This window comes from Mus caroli, unplaced genomic scaffold (genome assembly GCF_978045245.1).
Source record: "Mus caroli unplaced genomic scaffold, Mus_caroli_1 scaffold_17, whole genome shotgun sequence".
NCBI classification, from domain to species: domain Eukaryota; kingdom Metazoa; phylum Chordata; class Mammalia; order Rodentia; family Muridae; genus Mus; species Mus caroli.
In genome coordinates, this window is record NW_028227272.1 from 48,362,107 (window position 1) to 48,384,411 (window position 22,305).

Sequence of the window (22,305 nt, forward strand, 5' to 3'; positions counted from 1 at the left end):
TCACAACGCACAAATCAACAAAAGAGAGTGATTTACATAAAAAGGTGACTAATGTTACTCCTTTAAAATGTTAAAATTTAGATAGAAAACACAAATTAATAAAAATAAGGATTGGACAATGAAATTTTATCATGTATTCAATGGAATTATGTGATAACACATAGCACATTTTCCCATAGCCAGACAGTTTACATGAAAGGAGCAAAATGCGTCAAAGAAGAGCAACATAAAGCTCTGAATCTTCCTAAACGTGTCGAATAAATTAAATACAACCTTACCATTCTTCTGATAATGGAAAGCCTGTAGCCATAGCTCAAAGAGTAACTCTGATTAAATTTTCAAGACTAGAGGAAGAAACTTCAGTAATCTTAGTGAAAACTCTTTCAGAGGATTAAAAGAAACCAATTATTACTAACTTATTTCACTATGGTAAAAGGATAATTCATATGAATTCTATAGTAATCAGTGAGTTGAGAATTTTAGCAAACAAATCTGAGGTCAGTAAAATATAATGCTACTTTATGATAAATCATAAATACATAAAATTAATATAATGAAAAATAGACAGAGCATCTACATCATAAATTAATTTAGAGGCATCAATAACCAGATAAACAAATGAAGAATTGCCTTGTGATTATAGTTTATTAAGAAATATAATATTATAAATATTCCCAAAAATCAATGAACATGTTGTAAACAAACTACAAAAATTATCCTAATGTTGTAGTACCCAGTAATTAGGTCTATTATTTAAAAGTATATAGAAATTTAAACATTGTGACTTCAATTCCTAGATAGATAAAAATTGAATGGAGAACAGCAACATAACAACAGAACAAATGTGAAAAACCAATCAAAATGACAAATTTCCATAAGTCTAACAAAGCAAATATTTGGAAAATAAATCACAATAGTAAGGATGAAATGTTCTACAGGCAGAATGGATGATGCTGAAGCAGAAATGAGAACAGTGGTTAAAGTAGAAATGATTTAAGTTATAAAACAAGGTAGGGATCTACTTTCAAATTGACCTTACTCTCTAAAGCAAAACTCTTCACAGTCCCATGGTTTGACAGCAATTGATAAGAGATAGGAAAGGGACATGTGCGCTGTGTTGCTTAAACACTACCCAATGTGCTATAGCAATGGTTCCCAACCTGTGCTTCATGACCCCTCTAGGGACAAAATGACACTTTCACAGGGACATCATATAGATACTCTGCCCATCAGATATTTACATTAAGAATGACTCATACTACTAGAAAATTACAGTTATGAAGTAGCAATGAAAATAATTTAATCGTTGAGAATTACTTCAATGTAAGAAACTTTATCAAAGGGTCACAGCATTAGGAATACTGAGATTCACTGTGCTATAGTATCCTTTGAAAATTACTGTGATAAATTGAAATAAACACCAGAAATCCTCCTCATTCACAAAAGTCCTAAAAATGTCTAAATCTAATGTGACATGTAATAAAATATTTCATTTTAAATCACTGCTATTAAATTAATCTAAAGCTACCTTTAAACTATTTTACTAGGGATTATATTTAAGAACTAAAAACATTGTTCAATTGGACAATTTATTTACACAGGTTATGTTAAGTACATCTCAGTATATAGCTGATAGAATATTTGATAAAATTTAGAATTATTGCCCTAAATATTAAAAGCCTTCACTACACGAGATGAATTTTTATAAACACCCAAAAGTATTGTACACATTCAAAACATCATAATGTACATGGTTAAAGCATTGCATTTGGGACAGTGACAGGACTAATATAGCCACTATAACTGCCACGATAGTACATAGTTTAGAAAGAACTATTAAATGAGATGTAAAAAATTGACCTAACAATTAATATTCCTGCTAACAAGTTTATCTAATTGATATGGAAAATATTAGTATATTAATAAGAAAGCTGACATTAATAAGAATACCAAAGCAGGGCAGTGGTGATGCATACCTTTAATCCCTGCACTTGGGAGGCAGAGACAGGCAGATTTCTGAGTTTGAGGCCAGCCTGGTCTACAAAGTGAGTTCCAGGACAGCCAGGACTATTACAGAGAAACCCTGTCTCTAAAAGAAAAAAAAAAAATGCCAGTCTACTTAGTCATTGTAATTCCTTGGGAAAACAAACACGAGTACACTGAAAACTATAGATAGATGATAGACTCATATGGGTAGATAGACATAGAATATGTTCTAGTGAATTTGTTTTTTGATGTCAAATATTCAAATATCTTAACGTTTAATTTTATACTATACATTCAGCACTTGAAGAAGGAAAATGAGTATGGTGTTTTAAACATGCAACTGCTGGATTAGATATAGTTTTTCATGATTATATTTCGTCAAAACCTCAAAGCACATAAGGACCCTATGAGTTAATGAATACAATGTGCAAAATAACAAGAAATCTGGTTTCATGTACAGAAACTCAAGTTGAAATTTCAGGACCTTGATCAGAAGCTTTCATTAAATGCTGAGGCTGTGTGCTACTTCCTTTCAAGTACTTGTGCTATGTGCTACATCACAAGGTGCTAGGCCAAGGTTCAGGGTAGGCTAACTGGAAGAATGCTTTCCCTCTGAAGATATGATCCTAGAAATCAGGTACCAAGCACTCCTCCAGAACTGGCCAGCCATTGAGAAGTTCCTAGTAAGGACAGCTGTGGAGGCAGCCAGCCACTTTTAGAGAATTAAAGCCCATCTAAAAATTACAAAGCCTGCCGGGCGTGGTGGCGCACGCCTTTAATCCCAGCACTCGGGAGGCAGAGGCAGGCGGATTTCTGAGTTCGAGGCCAGCCTGGTCTACAAAGTGAGTGCCAGGACAGCCAGGGCTACACAGAGAAACCCTGTCTCGAAAAACCAAAAAAAAAAAAAAAAAAAAAATTACAAAGCCTGTGGAAAAATACTTATAAACACAAGCATAATGAGTTTTTACCATTCTATAAATAATCTTCAGGGCATTAGAAGGCTTCCAGCTGGAGCTCTTTTCTGGTATGAGAAGCTTTGGGTGAACAGCAGACATGGGATGGCCTACTGATAGGCCTTCTCAATGTTTTCTTTGATAACTCTTGAACTTGGCTTGATCATAGGGGACTCTGGCATCCAGCTGACTGGGCAGACTACTCCAAGAGTCTCCGCAACCTCCTTCACCAAAGGAAGTGCTTCTCCATGCCACAATTACACTTAGATGCTTGGTGACACCATTAAGGCCAATAATGAAAAGGTCTCTGAATGTGATGTCAGCACCTTCCAACAGCACTCCATAGTCTCAGGCTATTTGCTTAGTTAAATCCAACAAGGGTGTGTGTTCACGTGGCTCAATCCAACATTCTTCCTTGGTCAATACCATTTGTTGAAGATGCTGTCTTCCAGTGTTTATTTCCACCTTTTTCCTTTTTAATAAAAGAAATATGTATCCATAGGTGAGAAAAGTTTTATCTAGGTCTTTAAGTCCATTCTATTGATCAACATGTCTGTTTTTTATGACAAAACCATGAGATTTTTCTTACTACAAATCTGTAGTACACCTTGGAAGAGGTAATGGTGATACCTCCAAGGGTTATTGTTCAGGATTGTTTTACCTATCCTTTTTTTTTCCCATGTAAGCAGATAATTACCCTTTCAAGATCTGTGAGAATTGGGTTGAGATTTTGATGGGGATTGCATTGGATCTGATTGCTTTTGGTAGGATAGCCATTTTTACTCTGTTAATCCTACCAATCCATGAATATGAAAGATCTTTTCATCTTCTGATATCTTTCTTAATTTATTTCTTTAAAGAATTGAAGTTTTTTTTAATTTTTAATATTTTTATTACATATTTTCCTCAATTACATTTCCAATGCTATCCCAAAAGTCCCCCATAGCGCCCCCGACTTCCCTACCCACCCATTCCCATTCTTTTGGCCCTGGCATTCCCCTATATTGGGGCATATAAAGTTTGCAAGTCCAATGGGCCTCTCTTTCCAGTGATGGCCGACTAGGCCATCTTTCGATACATATGCAGCTAGAGACAAGAGCTCCGGGGTACTGGTTAGTTCATCATGTTGTTCCAACTATAGGGTTGCAGATCCCTTTAGCTCCTTGGGTACTTTCTCTAGCTTCTCAATTGGGAGCCCTGTGATACATCCAATAGCTGACTGTGAGGATCCACTCCAGTGTTTGCTAGGCCCCGGCATCGTCTCACAAGAGACAGCTATATTTGGGTCCTTTCAGCAAAATCTTGCTAGTGTATGCAATGGTGTCAGCGTTTAGAAGCTGATTATGGGATGGATCCCTGGATACGGCAGTCTCTAGATGGTCCATCCTTTCATCACAGCTCCAAACTTTGTCTCTGTAACTCCATCCATGGGTGTTTTGTTCCCAATTCTAAGAAGGGGCACAGTGTCCACACTGTTTTTAATCACACAAGTTTTCCACTTGCTTGGTTAGAATTACCCCAATATACTTTATATTACTTGAGGCTATTGGAAATGTGTTAGTCCCCTGATTTAAACCAAATGATCTAATTAAAAATGGGGCACAGACCAATAGAAGAAACTCAAATGGCTGAGAAAAACATAGAAATTTCACCATCCTTACCCATCAAGGAAATGCAAATAAAACTACTTTAATAACACTAGTGACAGCTCATTCTAGTAAGGATGAGGAATAAGGGCAACATTCATCTGTTGATGGTTAGAGTACAAACATATACAGACAGTATGGAAATCAGTGTGGTTATTCCTCAGAAAGATAAGAATTGATCTACTTCAAGGTCCAGCTATACCATTCTTGGGAATATACATACAGGATGTTTCACCCTGCCACAAGAACATTTACTCAACAATGTTCATTGCTACTTTATTCCCAGTAGCCAGAAACATAAAACAACCTAGATGGTCTTCAACAAAAAGTAGATAATAGAAATGTAGTATATTTGTATAATGGGGTATTACTCAGTTCTTTGTAAAAATGAGATCATGAGCTTTGAAGGTAAATGGATGAAACTAGACAAAAATCATTCTGAGTAAGGTGATCCCAGACCATTAAAGAAAAATAAATATGATATGTTTTAAAGGAACTAGGGGGAGCATATGGATATCCCTGGGAGGGGAAAATAGTATAGATTTTAAAGGTAGACTGAGGGCAGGGGGAACTAGATTAGGGAGGAGTATGTGGGGAAGGTGAGAGAATGCAGGTAGAGACAACCAGAATTGAGGAATATTTGAGGTATTTTGTGGAAACCTAGTGCAGTCAAAACCTCCTAAAATATATTAGACAATCCCAATTAAGGCTCTAATAACAGGGAAGATATAGTACCAACTCAACTCTCTTGTCATCAAATGAAGCTTTTAATACCTGGACTCAGTTACATCCAATTTATATGTGGCCATAGGGGCCCCAGGGAGCTCCTGAAGCAACTCATACTGTTGCCCAGACAGTAGGTTGCTCTCTACAAACTGAGAACCTGACCCAATTGTTGAAGACAATTCCACCACAACTCATTGAACATAGAGAAGTTGACATTTTGCCCACCTAGAATCTTCACCTGTATGTTCTAGTGTCTTTGGTATAGGAAAATATTCTGCAGGCTACCAAAGGAGAACTCTAAACAACCACTTTGATCTACAAAGCGTTCCTGCCTGCAAAATATGCTAGGACAATATAGGCACAACACTTGTGGCAGTAACAAACTACTGTCTGATTTGACTTAAGGCTAATTACACAAGATAGAACCCATACTTGACACTGCCAGAGTGATCAAGAGCTAGATAACAGATAGATTGTAGACTACAGTAAAACCAAATACTACTGGTCTAAAAAACAGGGCTGATAAAATTACTACAGAGCAATTGTGATAAAAACTGCATGTCACATAGGGCCACAACCCTCTTCCGGTCAGAAAAGCACCGGGGCAGCTGGGGCGCAGGGTCTGCTGACACTCGCCAGCTACCCACAACACCCGCCACAGGATCTTAAGACTTCTGGTGAGTGGAGCACAGCTTCTGCTCCAATCCAATTGCGCGGGACCTGAGACTGCATTAGTTAGGGAAGCAGAAACCGGCCTGAGTAGGACCACAGGCCTCATCCGGCTGGATCAGCGCTGGGGTAGCAGGAGCGCAGGGTTGCCTGACACCCGCCAGCTACCCACGACCCCCGCCGCAGGATTTTGGGACTGCTGGTGAGTGGAACACAGCTTCTGCTCCAATCCAATTGCGCGGGACCTGAGACTGCATTAGTTAGGGAAGCAGAAACCGGCCTGAGTAGGGCCACAGGCCTCATCCGGCCGGATCAGCACCGGGGTAGTGGGAGCACAGGGTTGCCTGACACCCGCCAGCTACCCACGACCCCCGCCGCAGGATTTTGGGACTGCTGGTGAGTGGAACACAGCTTCTGTTCCAGTCCAATCACGCGGGACCTGAGACTGCTCTGGTTGGGGAGAGAGAAATCCGGCCTACATAGGGCCACAACCCTCTTCCGGTCAGAAAAGCACCGGGGCACTGGGGCGCAGGGTCGGCTGACACTCACCAGCTACCCACAACACCCACCACAGGATCTTAAGACTTCTGGAGAGTGGAACACAGCTTCTGCTCCAATCCAATTGCACGCGGGACCAGAGACTGCATTAGTTAGGGAAGCAGAAAAACGGCCTGTGTAGGACCACAGGCCTCTTCCAGCTGGACCAGCACCAGGGTACCATCAGCTACCCACGACCCCCTCCGCAGGATTTAGAGACTGCTGGTGAGTGGAACACAGCTTCTGCTCCAATCTTTAAACAGTGACAACGATAACAACTAACCCCAGAGATTACCAGATGGCGAAAGGTAAACGTAATAATCTTACTAACAGAAACCAAGACCACTCACCATCATCAGAACCCAGCACCCCCACTTCGCCCAGTCCAGGGCACCCCAACACACCGGAAAAGCTAGACACGGATTTAAAAGCATATCTCCTGATGATGATAGAGAACTTCAAGAAGGACTTTAATAACACACTTAAAGAAATGCAGGAGAACACTGCTAAACAGGCAGAAGACAATAAAGAGAAAGCACAAAAATCCCTTAAAGAATTGCAGGAGAACACTGCTAAAGAGTTACAAATCCTTAAAGAAAAACACGATAACATAATCAAACAGGTAGAAGTCCTTACAGAAAAACAGGAAAACACATCCAAACAGATGATGGAAATGAACAAAACCATACTAGACCTAAAAAGGGAAGTAGACACAATTAAGAAAACCCAAAATGAGGCAACACTGGAGATAGAAACCCTAGGAAAGAAATCTGGAACCATAGATACGAGCATCAGCAACAGAATACAAGAGATGGAAGAGAGAATCTCAGGTGCAGAAGATTCCATAGAGAACATCGGCACAACAATCAAGGAAAATGTAAAATGCAAAAAGATCCTAACTCAAAACATCCAAGAAATACAGGACGCAATGAGAAGACCAAACCTACGGATAATAGGAGTGGATGAGAATGAAGATTTTCAACTCAAAGGACCAGCAAACATCTTCAACAAAATTATAGAAGAAAACTTCCCAAATCTAAAGAAAGAGATGCCCATGAACATACAAGAAGCCTACAGAACTCCAAATAGACTGGACCAGAAAAGAAATACCTCCCGACACATAATAATCAGAACAACAAATGCTCTAAATAAAGATAGAATACTAAAAGCAGTAAGAGAAAAAGGCCAAGTAACATATAAAGGCAAGCCTATCAGAATTACACCAGATTTTTCACCAGAGACTATGAAAGCCAAAAGATCCTGGACGGATGTTATACAGACACTAAAAGAACACAAATTCCAGCCCAGGCTACTATACCCAGCCAAACTCTCAATTAACATAGATGGAGAAACCAAAGTATTCCACGACAAAACCAAATTCACACATTATCTCTCCATGAATCCAGCCCTTCAAAGGATAATAACAGAAAAAAACCAATACAAGGACAGGAACCACGCCCTAGAAACAACAAGAAGGTAATCCCTCAACAAACCTAAAAGAAGACAGCCACAAGAACAAAATGCCAACTTTAACAACAAAAATAACAGGAAACAACAATTACTTTTCCTTAATATCTCTTAATATCAATGGACTCAACTCCCCGATAAAAAGACATAGACTAACAAACTGGCTACACAAACAAGACCCAACATTTTGCTGCTTACAGGAAACTCATCTCAGAGAAAAGGATAGACACTACCTCAGAATGAAAGGCTGGAAAACAATTTTCCAAGCAAATGGCATGAAGAAACAAGCTGGAGTAGCCATTCTAATATCTGATAAGATTGACTTCCAACCCAAAGTCATTAAAAAAGACAGGGAGGGACACTTCATACTCATCAAAGGTAAAATCCTCCAAGAGGAACTATCAATCCTGAATATCTATGCTCCAAATACAAAGGCAGCCACATTCATTAAAGAAACTTTAGTAAAGCTCAAAGCACACGTTGCACCTCATACAATAATAGTGGGAGACTTCAACACACCACTTTCACCAATGGACAGATCATGGAAACAGAAACTAAACAGCGACACAGTGAAACTAAGAGAAATTATGAATCAAATGGATCTGGCAGATATCTACAGAACATTCTATCCTAAAACAAAAGGATATACCTTCTTCTCAGCACCTCATGGTACCTTCTCCAAAATTGACCACATAATTGGTCACAAAGCAGGCCTCAACAGATATAAAAATATTGAAATTGTCCCATGCATCCTATCAGATCACCATGGCCTAAGGCTGATCTTCAATAACAAAATAAATAATAGAAAGCAAACCTTCACGTGGAAACTGAACAACACTCTTCTCAATGATACCTTGGTCAAGGAAGGAATAAAGAAAGAAATTAAGGACTTTTTAGAGTTCAATGAAAATGAAGCCACAACATACCCAAACTTATGGGACGCAATGAAAGCATTTCTAAGAGGAAAACTCATAGCTATGAGTGCCTCCAAAAGGAAACTAGAGAGAGCACACATTAGCAGCTTGACAACACACCTAAAAGCACTAGAACAAAAGGAAGCAAATTCACCCAAGAGGAGTAGACGGCAGGAAATAATCAAACTCAGGGGTGAAATCAACCAAGTGGAAACAAGAAAAACTATTCAAAGAAACAACCAATCAAGGAGCTGGTTCTTTGAGACAATCAACAAGATAGATAAACCCTTAGCCAGACTCACTAGAGGGCACAGGGAAAGCATCCTAATTAACAAAATCAGAAATGAAAAAGGAGACATAACAACAGATCTTGAAGACATCCAAAACACCATCAGATCCTTCTACCAAAGGCTATACTCAACAAAACTGGAGAACCTGGATGAAATGGAGAAGTTCCTAGACAGATACCAGGTACCAAAGTTGAATCAAGATCAGGTTAATGATCTAAACAGCCCTATATCCCCCAAAGAATAGAAGCAGTCATTAATAGTCTCCCAACTAAAAAAGCCCAGGACCAGATGGGTTTAGTGCAGAGTTCTATCAGACCTTCAAAGAAGATCTAATCCCAGTTCTTCACAAACTATTCCACAAAATAGAAACAGAAGGTACTCTACCCAACTCATTCTATGAAGCCACAATTACTCTGATACCTAAACCACAAAAAGACCCAACAAAGATAGAAAACTTCAGACCAATATCCCTTATGAATATTGATGCAAAAATCCTCAATAAAGTTCTTGCTAACCGAATCCAAGAACACATCAAAACAATCATCCATCCTGACCAAGTAGGTTTCATCCCAGGGATGCAGGGATGGTTCAGTATACGGAAATCCATCAACGTAATCCAGTATATAAACAAACTCAAAGACAAAAACCACATGGTCATCTCCTTAGATGCGGAAAAAGCATTTGACAAGATCCAACACCCATTCATGATAAAAGTCTTGGAAAGATCAGGAATTCAAGGCCCATACCTAAACATGATAAAAGCAATCTACAGCAAACCAGTAGCCAACATCAAAGTAAATGGTGAGAAGCTTGAAGCAATCCATCTAAAATCAGGGACTAGACAAGGCTGTCCACTTTCTCCATACCTATTCAACATTGTACTTGAAGTCCTAGCCAGAGCAATTCGACAACAAAAGGAGATCAAAGGGATACAAATTGGAAAAGATGAAGTCAAAATATCGCTTTTTGCAGATGATATGATAGTATATATAAGTGACCCTAAAAATTCCACCAGAGAACTCCTAAGCCTGATAAACAGCTTCGGTGAAGTAGCTGGATATAAAATTAACTCAAACAAATCAATGGCCTTTCTCTACACAAAGAATAAACAGGCTGAGAAAGAAATTAGGGAAACAACACCCTTCTCAATAGTCACAAATAATATAAAATATCTTGGCGTGACTCCAACTAAGGAAGTGAAAGATCTGTATAATAAAAACTTCAAGTCTCTGAAGAAAGAAATTATAGAAGATCTCAGAAGATGGAAAGATCTCCCATGCTCATGGATTGGCAGGATCAACATTGTAAAAATGGCTATCTTGCCAAAAGCAATCTACAGATTCAATGCAATCCCCATCAAAATTCCAAATCAATTCTTCAACGAATTAGAAAGTGCAATCTGCAAATTCATCTGAAATAACAAAAAACCTAGGATAGCAAAAACTCTTCTCAAGGATAAAAGAACCTCTGGTGGAATCACCATGCCGGACCTAAAGCTCTACTACAGAGCAATTGTGATAAAAACTGCATGGTACTGGTATAGTGACAGACAAATAGACCAATGGAATAGAATTGAAGACCCAGAAATGAACCCACACACCTATGGTCACTTGATCTTCGACAAGGGAGCTAAAACCATCCAGTGGAAGAAAGACAGCATTTTCAACAAATGGTGCTGGCACAACTGGTTGTTAACATGTAGAAGAATGCGAATCGATCCATTCCTATCTCCTTGTACTAAGGTCAAGTCTAAGTGGATCAAGGAACTTCACATAAAACCAGAGACACTGAAACTTATAGAGGAGAAAGTGGGGAAAAGCCTTGAAGATATGGGCACAGGGGAAAAATTCCTGAATAGAACAGTAATGGCTTGTGCTGTAAGATCGAGAATTGACAAGTGGGACCTCATGAAACTACAAAGCTTCTGCAAGGCTAAAGACACCATCAATAAGACAAAAAAACCACCAACAGATTGGGAAAGGATCTTCACCTATCCTAAATCAGATAAGGGACTAATATCCAATATATATAAAGAACTCAAAAAGGTGGACTCCAGAAAGTCAAATAACCCCATTAAAAAATGGGGCTCAGAACTGAACAAAGAATTCTCACCTGAGGAATACCGAATGGCAGAGAAGCACCTGAAAAAATGTTCAACACCCTTAATCATCAGGGAAATGCAAATCAAAACAACCCTGAGATTCCACCTCACACCAGTCAGAATGGCTAAGATCAAAAATTCAGGTGACAGCAGATGCTGGCGAGGATGTGGAGAAAGAGGAACACTCCTCCATTGTTGGTGGGATTGCAAGCTTGTACAACCACTCTGGAAATCAGTCTGGCGGTTCCTCAGAAAATTGTACATAGTACTACCGGAGGATCCAGCAATACCTCTCCTGGGCATATATCCAGAAGATGTCCCAACCGGTAAAAAGGACACATGCTCCACTATGTTCATAGCAGCCCTATTTATAATAGCCAGAAGCTGGAGAGAACCCAGATGTCCCTCAACAGAGGAATGGATACAGAAATTATGGTACATTTACACAATGGAGTACTACTCAGCTATTAAAAAGAATGAATTTATGAAATTCCTAGCCAAATGGATGGACCTGGAGGGCATCATCTTGAGTGAAGTAACACAATCACAAAAGAACCCACACAATATGTATTCATTGATAAGTGGATATTAGCCCAAAACTTAGGATACCCAAGATATAAGATACAATTTGCTAAACGCATGAAACTCAAGAAGAATGAAGACCAAAGTGTGGACACTGTGCACCTTCTTAGAATTGGGAACAAAACACCCAGGGAAGGAGTTACAGAGACAAAGTTCATAGCTGGGATGAAAGGATGGACCATTTAGAGACTGCTGTATCCAGGGATCCGTCCCATAATCAGCTTCTAAACGCTGACACCATTGCATACACTAGCAAGATTTTGCTGAAAGGACCCAAATATAGCTGTCTCTTGTGAGATGATGCCGGGGCCTAGCAAACACAGGAGTGGATGTTCACAGTCAGCTATTAGATGTATCACAGGGCTCCCAATGGAGAAGCTAGAGAAAGTACCCAAGGAGCTAAAGGGATCTGCAACCCTATTGTTGGAACAACATGATGTACTAACCAGAACCCTGGAGCTCTTGTCTCTAGCTGCATATGTATCAAAAGATGGCCTAGTCGGCCATCAATGGAAAGAGAGGCCCATTGGACTTGCAAACTTTATATGCCCCAATATAGGGGAATGCCAGGGCCAAAAGAATGGGAATGGGTGGGTAGGGAAGTGGGGGGCGCTATGGGGGACTTTTGGGATAGTATTGGAAATGTAATTGAGGAAAATATGTAATAAAAATATAAAAAAAAAAACTGCATGTTACTGGTATAGTGACAGACAAATAGACCAATGGAATAGAATTGAAGACCCAGAAATGAACCCACACACCTATGGTCACTTGATCTTCGACAAGGGAGCTAAAAACATCCAGTGGAAGAAAGACAGCATTTTCAACAAATGGTGCTGGCACAACTGGTTGTTAACATGTAGAAGAATGCGAATCGATCCATTCCTATCTCCTTGTACTAAGGTCAAGTCTAAGTGGATCAAGGAACTTCACATAAAACCAGAGACACTGAAACTTATAGAGGAGAAAGTGGGGAAAAGCCTTGAGGATATGGGCACAGGGGAAAAATTCTTGAATAGAACAGCAAAGGCTTGTGCTGTAAGATCTAGAATTGACAAGTGGGACCTCATGAAACTGCAAAGCTTCTGCAAGGCAAAAGACACCATCAATAAGACAAAAAAACCACCAACAGATTGGGAAAGGATCTTCACCTATCCTAAATCAGATAAGGGACTAATATCCAATATATATAAAGAACTCAAAAAGGTGGACTCCAGAAAGTCAAATAACCCCATTAAAAAATGGGGCTCAGAACTGAACAAAGAATTCTCACCTGAGGAATACCGAATGGCAGAGAAGCACCTGAAAAAATGTTCAACATCCTTAATCATCAGGGAAATGCAAATCAAAACAACCCTGAGATTCCACCTCACACCAGTCAGAATGGCTAAGATCAAAAATTCAGGTGACAGCAGATGCTGGCGAGGATGTGGAGAAAGAGGAACACTCCTCCATTGTTGGTGGGATTGCAAGCTTGTACAACCACTCTGGAAATCAGTCTGGCGGTTCCTCAGAAAATTGGACATAGTACTACCGGAGGATCCAGCAATACCTCTCCTGGGCATATATCCAGAAGATGTCCCAACCGGTAAAAAGGACACATGCTCCACTATGTTCATAGCAGCCCTATTTATAATAGCCAGAAGCTGGAGAGAACCCAGATGTCCCTCAACAGAGGAATGGATACAGAAATTATGGTACATTTACACAATGGAGTACTACTCAGCTATTAAAAAGAATGAATTTATGAAATTCCTAGCCAAATGGATGGACCTGGAGGGCATCATCTTGAGTGAAGTAACACAATCACAAAAGAACCCACACAATATGTATTCATTGATAAGTGGATATTAGCCCAAAACTTAGGATACCCAAGATATAAGATACAATTTGATAAACGCATGAAACTCAAGAAGAATGAAGACCAAAGTGTGGACACTGTGCACCTTCTTAGAATTGGGAACAAAACACCCAGGGAAGGAGTTACAGAGACAAAGTTCATAGCTGGGATGAAAGGATGGACCATTTAGAGACTGCTGTATCCAGGGATCCGTCCCATAATCAGCTTCTAAACGCTGACACCATTGCATACACTAGCAAGATTTTGCTGAAAGGACCCAAATATAGCTGTCTCTTGTGAGATGATGCCGGGGCCTAGCAAACACAGGAGTGGATGTTCACAGTCAGCTATTGGATGTATCACAGGGCTCCCAATGGAGAAGCTAGAGAAAGTACCCAAGGAGCTAAAGGGATCTGCAACCCTATTGTTGGAACAACATGATGTACTAACCAGAACCCTGGAGCTCTTGTCTCTAGCTGCATATGTATCAAAAGATGGCCTAGTCGGCCATCAATGGAAAGAGAGGCCCATTGGACTTGCAAACTTTATATGCCCCAATATAGGGGAATGCCAGGGCCAAAAGAATGGGAATGGGTGGGTAGGGAAGGGGGGGCGCTATGGGGGACTTTTGGGATAGTATTGGAAATGTAATTGAGGAAAATATGTAATAAAAATATAAAAAAAAAAACTGCATGTTACTGGTATAGTGACAGACAAATAGACCAATGGAATAGAATTGAAGACCCAGAAATGAACCCACACACCTATGGTCACTTGATCTTCGACAAGGGAGCTAAAAACATCCAGTGGAAGAAAGACAGCATTTTCAACAAATGGTGCTGGCACAACTGGTTGTTAACATGTAGAAGAATGCGAATCGATCCATTCCTATCTCCTTGTACTAAGGTCAAGTCTAAGTGGATCAAGGAACTTCACATAAAACCAGAGACACTGAAACTTATAGAGGAGAAAGTGGGGAAAAGCCTTGAGGATATGGGCACAGGGGAAAAATTCTTGAATAGAACAGCAAAGGCTTGTGCTGTAAGATCTAGAATTGACAAGTGGGACCTCATGAAACTGCAAAGCTTCTGCAAGGCAAAAGACACCATCAATAAGACAAAAAAACCACCAACAGATTGGGAAAGGATCTTCACCTATCCTAAATCAGATAAGGGACTAATATCCAATATATATAAAGAACTCAAAAAGGTGGACTCCAGAAAGTCAAATAACCCCATTAAAAAATGGGGCTCAGAACTGAACAAAGAATTCTCACCTGAGGAATACCGAATGGCAGAGAAGCACCTGAAAAAATGTTCAACATCCTTAATCATCAGGGAAATGCAAATCAAAACAACCCTGAGATTCCACCTCACACCAGTCAGAATGGCTAAGATCAAAAATTCAGGTGACAGCAGATGCTGGCGAGGATGTGGAGAAAGAGGAACACTCCTCCATTGTTGGTGGGATTGCAAGCTTGTACAACCACTCTGGAAATCAGTCTGGCGGTTCCTCAGAAAATTGGACATAGTACTACCGGAGGATCCAGCAATACCTCTCCTGGGCATATATCCAGAAGATGTCCCAACCGGTAAAAAGGACACATGCTCCACTATGTTCATAGCAGCCCTATTTATAATAGCCAGAAGCTGGAGAGAACCCAGATGTCCCTCAACAGAGGAATGGATACAGAAATTATGGTACATTTACACAATGGAGTACTACTCAGCTATTAAAAAGAATGAATTTATGAAATTCCTAGCCAAATGGATGGACCTGGAGGGCATCATCTTGAGTGAAGTAACACAATCACAAAAGAACCCACACAATATGTATTCATTGATAAGTGGATATTAGCCCAAAACTTAGGATACCCAAGATATAAGATACAATTTGATAAACGCATGAAACTCAAGAAGAATGAAGACCAAAGTGTGGACACTGTGCACCTTCTTAGAATTGGGAACAAAACACCCAGGGAAGGAGTTACAGAGACAAAGTTCGGAGCTGTGATGAAAGGATGGACCTTTTAGAGAATGGTGTATCTAGGGATCCATCCCATAATCAGCTTCTAAACGCTGACACCATTGCATACACTAGCAAGATTTTGCTGAAAGTACCCAAATATAGCTGTCTCTTGTGAGAAGATGCCGGGGCCTAGCAAACACAGGAGTGGATGCTCACAGTCAGCTATTGGATGTATCACAGGGCTCCCAATGGAGAAGCTAGAGAAAGTACCCAAGGAGCTAAAGTGATCTGCAACCCTATTGTTGGAACAACATGATGTACTAACCAGTACCCCGGAGCTCTTGTCTCTAGCTGCATATGTATTGAAAGATGGCCTAGTCGGCCATCACTGGAAAGAGAGGCCCATTAGACTTGCAAACTTTATATGCCCCAATATAGGGGAATGCCAGGGCCAATAGAATGGGAATGGGTGGGTAGGGAAGTGGGGGGCGCTATGCGGGACTTTTGGGATAGCATTGGAAATGTAATTGAGGAAAATATGTAATAAAAATATTAAAAATTAAAAAAAATGACTACTAATGCTATTCTGCTATACTCATAGAGCAGTGCCTTATTCAGACATCATAAGAGAAGATTCTTTCTGCGGCAGATTAGAACAAATACAGAGAGTCACTGTGAAAGAGATAGCTACAGACAGAGAGACAGACAAAAAGATAGACAGACACAGACAGGTATGTATAGACAGAGACACAGAAAGACAGAAAGAAATCTTGGAACTCTCAGCTCTAAATGGATGTCTCTAACAAATCCATCTTCTCAGAGTTCAGGGAATCTGGCAGTATAGGAGGCAGAAAGAGTGTAAGAACCAGAGGGGTGGAGAACAACAAAACATGTCCCTCTAAATCAACTGAGAAAATCTCATGTGTACTCACAAAGACTGAAGCAGCGAGCACAGGGCCTGCACAGGTCTGCACCAGGTCTTCTGGCTACATATTATAGCTCTCCATCTAGTTGGAATCCTGAGTGTGTGAATGACAGGGTCTCTAATTCTTGTCTCTTCTCTTAGGCTCTTTTCCTTCACTTGGTTTGCCTTGTTCAAATTTGTTATGATGCTTTTTGTCTTATTACATTTTATTTCATTGTGTTTTGTTGAAGGGAGTGGATCTGGATACAGGGGATGTGAGGAGCAACTGGGAGGACTAGAGGGCCAGATACTGTGATCAGGATATATTGCACAAGAAAATCAATTTTTAATAAAAAAGAAAGATTAGCCTATTGGTGATTTGAAAACTCAAAGTTTACTAAGACAGTAAGAAATGGGAATATTCCAGGAACTTGTAGATAAAAGTATGTGCGAATTTTTAATTGTCTTTATTTTATATTAGAAGGATGTGCAAAAGCCTGTTTATTTGAAAAAAATGTATGTAGTGATTCGATATAGGCTTTCTGGTTTACAATTCAAATAAAATGGATTGCATTGAAATTACACTTTTTAATGAAGCAATTTCCTCATAAAATAGAAGAAATCATGAGTGGATAGGTCATAAGAAAAAACAAATTGGTGCTAGCATCTCTTAAGTGAAGGTATTAGCATTGGCCATTTGTTTAAATATTACCTTAAAGTAAATAGTCGATGAGTAAATTTCTTAAACCAAATAATCTTACACAACTAAGATTAATGCCCCAGTAGAGAGCATCAGAACAAAATACAAGCTAGCAATTTAATGACTTCTAACAAAAATATACCACCTCACTGGACACCAAAACCAACAAAACAAAACAAACAAGCAAACAAACACATATTTAGACCTCATTTTCAAATTACCACACTGTAAAATATCAAGATATAAATGTGTAGAAGAATGGATATTTCATATGTAAGAGTTTCATTCATATCATGTGATGGCACGATGGAGTCATTTTCCAAGAGACTTTATAGTATTTCTTTCTACATAACATTCTATTTATAAAAATACATCCTTTCCTAGGGAAGTTCCCAAAGGACTGAAGAAATGTAATATATTAATACCTAATAAACGTAAGTAAATAAGAAAGTACTCATTAAAAATACTTTTACTTTTGTTTTAATTCAATTATTTATCCTCCTAGAACACAAACTACACACATAAGTGAATGTGTTTTTATATATATGGAGAGAGAAGCTTAGAGTTAAAAAATATTTTCCTGTAATTTGCTATTCCCCATACCCCATTTTTGTAAGTCTTCACTATATGCCATTGCACCTGGGACAATATAAGTGGCCTTGAACACTGAGATATTAAGAGGTGTGTGACTACTAAAGTATGGGCAGCCCTACATCATTTCAAGGATATGAGCATCATTAAATTGTATTGATTCCTCATTGAATTGTGCCTTACAGCCAGAATGTCTGAGATAGTCTTCAAGCAAATGGAACAACAAATCAAGGCATTCTTCCCTGGGAGATGTTGCCTGTTTTGTCTGTTATTAATCTCTAGCTTAAGTTGCCCCAACATTCCTTTTTTGTTTTTCTAAATTTGCTCTCATTCACTGTCTCTCTGAACATGTGGGGGAGTTTTATATATATATATACATTATGTATGTGTCATGTATAGATTTCAAACATTCTCTATTTTAAAACACTAATGTTTAGGATGAATTTTGAATTCAACATACCCAATTCCACACATCACCAGGATCGATTGGCAGTGTGCATCCTTACAAACACCATCATATATCAAAATCCTATCAGATCGTCTCATCAGTTGAAGGATGTCTAGAGTTCTGGTTATATGGCTTAGGACAAATCACTTTAATAACATTCTTAACTTTGGAGCCTTATTATAAAATGATAAGTTTGATTTTTCTGTGGTAGGTTTTTGTAAAGGCTGTTAAAATTCAAAATTAAGTGCTGGATAATACATCAATTTTGGATCAGAGAAATCTTTATTAGGATCCAACATTCATTATTTATTGGCTGTATAACCTTGAGAAAATTAATTGACTTCAATTACTTTACCTCAGAAGTGAAGATAATTATAGAAACCAATGTAGAGGCAAATTTGAACAAGAATGCATGTAAAATACTTAGCCTAGGTCTGATGGTTATTTGTCAGCTTTGATTATGCATATGCACTGCCTCTGTGTTTGATGACATCCTGTTCTGTGATTCTTAAAGCAACTCTCATCAGAAAAGCAAGCTGCCTGCTTCTTTAGCCTTGTTTGTTATAATGCTTCAGCATGCATACTAGATGTTAGTTTTTAATATATATTTTAGAATTTCATGCATATATGTACTGTATTTCCATCATTATTTCTACCCATCTGTTTCCTCCTCCTACCCTCTGTTCCCTCCCAACTTGCTTTGTTATTCAGGTCTCTTTTCTGTTTTCTATATACATTATGGCTTAATGTATAGTTAAGGTTTCTGTTACTGTAAAGGTGTGAGACATTGTGATCATAGCAACTCTTATAAAGAAAAACATTAAATTGGGACTGGCTCACAGTTCCCAGGTTTATTCCATTGTCATCATGGTGGGAAACATGGCAGCAAAATGGTCATATATGGTGCCAGACAGGTAGCTGAGATTTTGACATTCCAAACAGAACACAGCAAGAAAAAGCTTAGACACATAAGATGTAGCTTGAACATCTGAAACCTCAAAGATTTCCCTAGTGACACACTTCCTTGAAATAGGCCACACCCACTCCAACAAGGCAACGTCTCATAATAGAGCATTCTCTAAGGAACAACCATTCAAATACATAAGTCTATGGTTATCATCCCTATTCAGACCACCACACTCCACTCACAGGCCCACATAGGCTTTCAGTCATTCTAATGCAAAATGCATTTAGTCAAATGTCAAAAGTTCCCTTCACTTATCATAGCATCAGCACTGTTTAAAAGCCCATAGTTCCAGGCGGGAACTGGAAAGAAGGGAATATGGGGAAGGGATGGGGGTTTAGGATCAGGTGTGGAGAAGGACATGAGACATAGTTAGATGGACATGAAAATGAATGAAAATCTTCAACTGAAGGGGGTGAAGAGGTGGAGGTCATCTCCAGGATGAGACAGAGACCTGGGATAAGGAAAGTACCCAAGAATCAATCGAGGTAACCTTAGCTATGAATTACTACATTAGGGATATGGAACCTGAAGATGTCATCTCATGTATCCAGACAGGAACCCCAGTGAAGCAATAGAGACACCAACTCACCCACAAAACTTTCAACCCTAAATTTATCCTGAGCAGAAACTGAGGGAATAACTAACCAATAACCACCCTAACTTGCCACCCATCTGATTGGAAAATCCCAATCCCTAACACTCTTAAAGATACTCTGTTTTGCTTGTAGACAGGAGCATGTTGACCTCTGAGAGGCTCCATCTAGATGTATACAGACACTCACATTGAGATAGTGGATTGAACTATCCAATTTTTGGTTTTCTTACCAAAAAATAGGAGAAAGTATTGCTGGCCCAGAAGGGGATAAGAACGCCACAGGAAGACCAACACAGTCAACTAACCAGGACCTTTAGTGCCCTGGAGTATGAACCACCAACTAAAGAACATACATGGGCTGGACTTAGGCTTGTCTGTTCATATGTAGCAGATGTGCTGCTGGACCTTCATGTGAGTACTGAACAACTGGAGTGGGAGCTATCCTAAAAGTTGTTGCTTGACTGTGAGATATGTTCTACTCGCTAGAATGCCTTGTCTGGCCTCAGTAGGAGAGGAAATAAGTAGTCTTTCATAGACTTGAAGTGCCAGGGTGTGTGTGTGTGGGGGGGGGGATGATTCCCGGGGCAGGACCCACTGCCTAGAGAAGAAGGAAGGATGGGGAAAGGATTTTGGCATATGGTAACTGGGAGATGGGCAGTGAGTGGGATATAAAGTTGAATAAGTAAAAAAAAAAATTAAATTATTCTTTTAAGTTGAAAATTCAAAGTCTCTTCCATTACTCATACAAATTCTTAAGTGTAACCCCCTGTAAAATCACAATTAAAAAACAGATCACATGCTTCCAATATATAATGGTACAGGATAGACATTACTGTTCCAAAAAGGAAGACGGGAGCATAGTGAGGAAATACTGGACCAAAACAAGAGAGAAAGCATTGCAGCTGCATGTCATATCTCAAAGCCATCTTCAGATCGTGAAGTCCTTTTAACTTTGTTGACCACAACATATTTCTCTCTCTTCGACTAGTTCCACACCTTGTATGCAGATTTCCTTAGGACGTATTTCAGGACTCTGGCATCTCCAACATCTGGGATGTCTCTAAGGCAATTCAGGCTTCACCTTCATTGTGTGAAGACACAATCTCCTCTCTAAGCCTTGACACAGAGATATTTCTGACCCAAGACTGGCTTCAGCAGCCTTTCTTAGTTACAGATGGAGATTCCACAACTCCTTTCTTCTATCCTTGATTGAAAAGCCAGAACCACATGGCCAAAGCTGCCGACTTATGTTGCTTGCTGGGGCTGGATCGTAGCCCTTTGTTTGATTACAAGTTCGCCAGCTTTCTGTTTCAGATTATTTTCTTCACTACCTAAGCTTAACTGTCTTCAAATTTAGAGATCTGCCAGCCTATTCCTCTGGAATGCTAGAATCAAAGGCTTGTACCACCACGGCCAGCCCTAAGGAGTTTTAAATTCCTTTTCACAAGTTGGAAACTTTGCTGGGAGAAGTCTTCCTATGAGGCCACTACACCCATTCCTCCATCCAACATCAGTCTTTTCTTTAATCTCTTTATCTCCTTGAACACAGGATTTTGCTGTATTCTGCTTTTTGGTGCCCATTTTACCCTTTACTTAGCATTTTGTATTTTTCTTTGCTCAGCTTGCTCCTTTTCATTATAGACCGTCATAAGCATGAACACTAATAACAAAACCACACAGTCAGTACTATGTTGTTTTAAAATTCCCTCTGCCTATGGTACTAATTAAAAACTCTTCAGTATAGCCTTAAACAGACTTTTTGGACAAGAGCAAAAAAGTCAAAATATTATAAGAACAGTCTCCAGGCCGCATACACATACGCTTCTCCTCTGACACCTCTTGTGCCAGGCTCTCACAGTTCAAATTGCCCTCTGTACCACTGCATTTTATGTTCCTACTAGTATGGCCCTTTAAGCCTCACTTAAAGCATTTAACTGCTTTTTTAATCCAACGTCCACATTCCTCTAGAGAAAAGCAAGGGCAATTCTATTACAGTAATACCCCAGTCCCTGGTACCTACTTCTGTCTTATTTAGGGTTTCTATTGCTGTGCAGAAACACCATGATCATGGCACTCTTATGAAAGCAAACATTTAATTGGGACTGTCTTATAGTTCAGAGACTCAGTTCCTTGTCATCATGGTTCTAGAGAAATAGCTGAAAGGTCTACATCCTGACCTGAAGGCAGCAGGAAGAGACTGAGACACATTGTGCCTAGCTTAAGGGTTGGAAACCTCAAAGATTACTCCCAGTCAGTGACACACTTACTCCAACATGGCCACATCTACTCCAACAAGGCCATCTAACCTAATAGTGCCACTCTATGAACTTATGGTGGTCATTTTTTTCAAACCGCCAGAATGTGTGTGTGTGTGTGTGTGTGTGTGTGTGTGTGTACTTTGCTGTGCCTATTTAGTGTTGC